At 52.6% G+C, this 4682-nt stretch overlaps 1 non-coding gene across 1 annotated transcript; it reads left to right on the forward strand.

Moving 5' to 3' along the window:
• The first annotated feature begins 2854 nt into the window (after positions 1–2854).
• Positions 2855–2936, forward strand: TRNAS-GCU (transfer RNA serine (anticodon GCU)). Its single transcript has one exon. It is a non-coding gene; the product is annotated as a tRNA-Ser (tRNA).
• Positions 2937–4682: the final 1746 nt, after the last annotated feature.

Genomic DNA, 4682 nt, shown 5'->3' on the forward strand with positions numbered 1-4682 from the left:
TATATTAATATTGTAGTCAACCCTAAACACAGGACAGGTGTGACCAAGAAGGGAGCCCAGCCATTGCTCTTCTGAGCCCTAGGTACATGCCTGGTCCGTTCAGTCATGTGGTGGCAAGGCAAAGGTTTCCCGATGGCACACCTGAATCACACATCCATCTCACAACATGATTCTCTCATCACTTCCACAAGGGGCAGAGAATATTTGGGCCCAAAGAGCCCCAGTCTCTTGGTGGGGTTACAGCATGCTGCTGCTTGCAAATCTGAAAGCAGTGGCTGACACACCACAGGCCCATTCCCCGCTCCACTGGACCTGCTGCCTCACAACCCACATGTGGAACATGCACAAGCACACATGCTTCCCAGGCAAAAGGAAGCTGCACTTGCAGTCAAGCAGCCCTACTCTTACTTGCCTACTTGGTGGGAAGGTGAGCACCATTTTGCTTTTCTTCACCTTGGATGTCTTGTTCCCATAGCAGTGTACTGCCACTTCCCAGGGGCAGGAGGCTTTTGTCTGTAGGCAGGGTCCACGAAGGCCATAGCTCAGTGGGAAATCCCAAGTGTCTAAGTAGGATGGTCCAACTCCCAGCCAGAAGCAGGCTAGTCTCTGTGCATAGCCTGGGATCCCTCCTACCTCTGTGGCTCTTCCTGGAAGGCTCCTCAGACTCTCCAGATCTAACATTGGCTTGGAGAGACTCAGGCTTTCTCTGAGGATCTCAAGGTGCCCCGGGGTGCCAAAGTCCCTGCTTGAGAAGCCCTCTTTTACAAGCCCAGACACACAGCTTCTCCTTTGGTCCAAGGGGGTCGGTGGAAGCCCACGCTAGGGTCCCTTTGGATGGCAGCACCAGGTAGTCATGGCCACGTCTGGGGTTTGTATCTGGTTTCTTGCCCGTGGGTTTTGGCGCTGCCATGTGGCCAAACTAGGAGCAAAGCTTCAAGACAGATCTCTGTCACCTCTGACAACACAAGAGTTTTGTACTGCGGACTCTGGGGTTGGAAATGCAGCCCTGGCACATGCTTCTTCCTGGGGTTTGGGACAGACAACTCTTGCCACTGGTCTTGGACAGTGCTGCCCCAAACCCTTCTCTTGTGGTATCTGTGCCCACAGCACCAACTGCAGCCATCCCCGCCCAGGCTCTTCCCCACAGGAAATTGCAGGAGCCGGATCTCCCCAGGGCTGCAAGGATGAGCTGAGGATGGTGGCCCTTTAGTGAGGGTCTCCCAGGACAATGCCATGAGGTATTTTTGAGGGAAAGACCTCACAGCATTAGTTGCCCCGACGGCCCACTGACTGGGACCCAGAAGCAGAGACCCCTCTGCTCCCCGCCTCAGCTCTGCCCTTCCGTCTGCCCAGCAAAGGAGGTGTGTCCACTGCTAAACCTCCTGCTTTGGGACAGCCCCACCTCTTGCCTGCCCACCCCACCTGGGAGCACCGCTGTTCTCCCCACATCTCACTGTTGTAATCGCACCCCACACAGCAGGCATCCAGAGCCGACCGCAGCCCGGGAGGAGCCCAGGGCTCCTATGGAGTTGCCCCCACTGCCGCGCTTCACTGGGCACTGGGGGGCCTTGGGGCAGGGTGGACTCTTCAGGCCCCTGATGGGAACATGCTCAGGAGCCCTGACATGGGAGGGCTTCCCTGCTAAGGGCTGTGAAGATGAAACTGGGTGAGGATGGGGAGATATACCAGTGTGGGGTCACCTGCAGGGTCCGGGGAAGCTTCCAGCCTGGAAGGTTTCTTGAGTGTGACCCTGAAGCACTCGGTGTGGAGGGACTTGCTCTGTGGGATTTATCAGATATTGCTCTACCCTCTACCCTATGCCAAACCTTCTCCTTGTAGCCAATAAAGTTCTCCTTTGTACCTAGTGTGGGAGACTTCTTGGGAGAGGGGCAGATTATGCATTGGGTCCCCTTGCTTCGGCTGACTAAGGGGGAACACTATTTGTGCTTAAGACTGAGGGAAGATCCCCAAGTTCTTGAAGTGGGTCGAGTACCTTCAAGAGCTACTAGGCCTGTGTTTCCCAGGAGGCACAAAGCTATGATCAGTTCAGAGCCTGGGTGCTGGCAACATTACCCCCAGGCTAGTGGGTGTGCTCCAGGAAGGGTGTCGGCCAGATGTGAGGCACCCCCAGAGAGTCACTCGGAGCCTGCAAGTCAGTTGGGTGCAGTAAGGTTGGTGCCTTAGTGCAGGAGCACCCACTTTTGGGCCACCCCAAGGGCAACAGGGCAGGGCTGCCGTCACTGTGCATATGCTGCATCCCCTGCCTGCCCTCGTGCCCCTTGCTAGACAAGTCCAGAGGTTATTGAGTTGCAAAGATCCGACGTGCTGAGCATTAGGTGGAGCCAGTGTCCTGGTCCTGTTGTAGTCCTTCTCGCTGTCTCCAGGTCTAGTTGCATACGTCTCCTTTTCATTCTCTCTCTTCACTTCCCCTCCCAAGGGGTCTTTGAACAACCTGCACCAGGTGTTGACCTTCCCAGGAAACATGAATGCACCCACCACAGGGCTGAAAGTCACCTGAACAAGGGACTGCACAGGGCAGAAGACTCGCTATAGTCAGAAGAAGGGCTGTTTTATTATTATTACAAAATAAAGCAGAAACTGCTGCTTGGGGAGTTCAGCCTTTTCATTCCAAATCATTGGCCTTGCCCCAACTCCATATAGCCTCACCTGTATCCCAGAGATAAGGAGGGAGACTGGAGGTGAGGGAGGTGTAGGACTACTTGTCCTTCCATAAAAGTGCCCTTAACTGGAAGCTTCATAGTTGCCATGTTTCATGTGTTATGTGAAAGACAGTTACCTGGAACTGGGACACTCTGTACCCTTGGAAAATCAGTGCCATGCAACTTCTTTCTGTGACAAGGTGGCCGAGTGGTTAAGGCGATGGACTGCTAATCCATTGTGTTCTGCATGCATGGGTTCGAATCCCATCCTTGTCGGTCAAGCCTTTTTTTTGGCAGCTTTCTTTATTCCTTGTAATACCATATCCCCAGGATTTCTCCACTCGTTCCCCAAATCTTCATTCTTAATTCTGCCAAAAGCAAAGCTAAGCCCCAACTCAACTGTGACCAACATCCAACACAAGCACTACTTTCTAGTAGTGCTCCCTCTAAGCTGTGTGGTGTGAGCGGTGTTGCAGACACACGTGGTAGCAGAGCATGAGCACGCCTGCACGTCCATGCATGCTGCACAGCGTAAAGGGAATGCTGCTCTCCAGGAGTGGGTGCGGCATGCCTGATCTTGAGCAGACCCACACCACCTTCTTCTCCACCTGTTGTGAAAACTACTCAGTCTTCTCCCTTGCCTACTCCACCTTGAGCTGGGCTTGCATCTTCTCCAAATCCCTTTTGGGCTACAAGCACCAGGATTCAGAGCACAGGGAGGACCAGGAGCCACATATCAGAAGTGGTTTTAATCTCTGGCCCAGTAATGATCCAGTGCCAACCTTGGGCTACTGAAGCATCACCTGCAGCAGCCTTCAGCACCAGCAATCTGTGGTGGACTTTGTCCTCTTTATCCCACCTACAGCTGTGGTTTCACAGTCACCTCATATGTATGTGTTATGGTTATACATTCACAAGTTATTATTGTTGTAGTTTTTATTGATATCTCACCATATCCGGGCCTCAACTGCAATAACTAAAATGAGGGTATCTTAGTGGATTTGCCTAGGAAATACCTGTCCAAAGTCACAGGCATGACACCTATTCACTGGGTAATGAATGAGTTAAATGACAGACCTCAAATTCAACTGCAGGAGAGGCAACTTCACCGAGCAGGTGCATTTCCAGTATGGTCAGCCTCAAAGGGACTGACCTGGGCTTTCAGGACTTTGGAATGAAACACTGCTCATAAAGGATGCTATTTGCATACGCCATAAAGTCTAGCAAAGCAGGCAAGAGTAAAGAGCACAGGCCAACACATGGGTGCAGTGTCGGTGTCTGGGAATGTAGGCTCAGGTGAATAATCTGACCTGAATATGCCTGTTCTGAAGGAAGCTTCAAGCCACTAAAAATTCATCACCTCGGTCTGGCTTGCTGGGAAGCAATGGCTGTCAAAAAAGATTTCAGAGAAGTGATAAATGAGCAACTGAGTATGAGCTCCCATGACCACACACTGCCCAAAAGTCAACTGCCATTGGGGTGCCTAATTTGGGAACCGAGGCAGTTTCTGTTGTACTGTTGGTTCCCCGTGGCAGTAGTGCATCCGGCCATAACTTACCCTGGCTTGGTATGCTCCACGGATGTGCACAGATGCTGGGAAGCAGGCTGGGGGTGCTGCTTGCAGTGAGAGGGATCCCTGGGCGGGGGTTATCCCAGCATGACCATGAAGCTTTGCTCTTTTGCAGTCTGCCAGGAGGAGCAATGACCCTGCTATCCATTCTGAAGCTGCTGCCTCCTTTGAGGCACAAAACTGAAAAAACACTTTGATTTAAATTAGAGCGTTTTGGTCCCCATCTAATCGGGACCTTGGTCATGTGCCAAGCAATGCTGTTTGGGTTGTAGCCAGGAGGATCCACCCGCAGGAGAGAAGCCAACCTGAGAAATGGTGCTGGAGCTGGGAGACTCTTGGGAGAGCTGCCCCTGTGTGGCTAGGGCTGATGTGCCAGTGAGAGCAGCAAGGCAGAGACTGGTGTCTCCCCAGAAAGCAAAGCCCTTGGTCTTCCATTGGACATGCTCTGTGCC

The sequence above is a fragment of the Alligator mississippiensis genome, chromosome 11 (genome assembly GCF_030867095.1).
Source record: "Alligator mississippiensis isolate rAllMis1 chromosome 11, rAllMis1, whole genome shotgun sequence".
In the NCBI taxonomy this organism is placed as follows: Eukaryota; Metazoa; Chordata; order Crocodylia; family Alligatoridae; genus Alligator; species Alligator mississippiensis.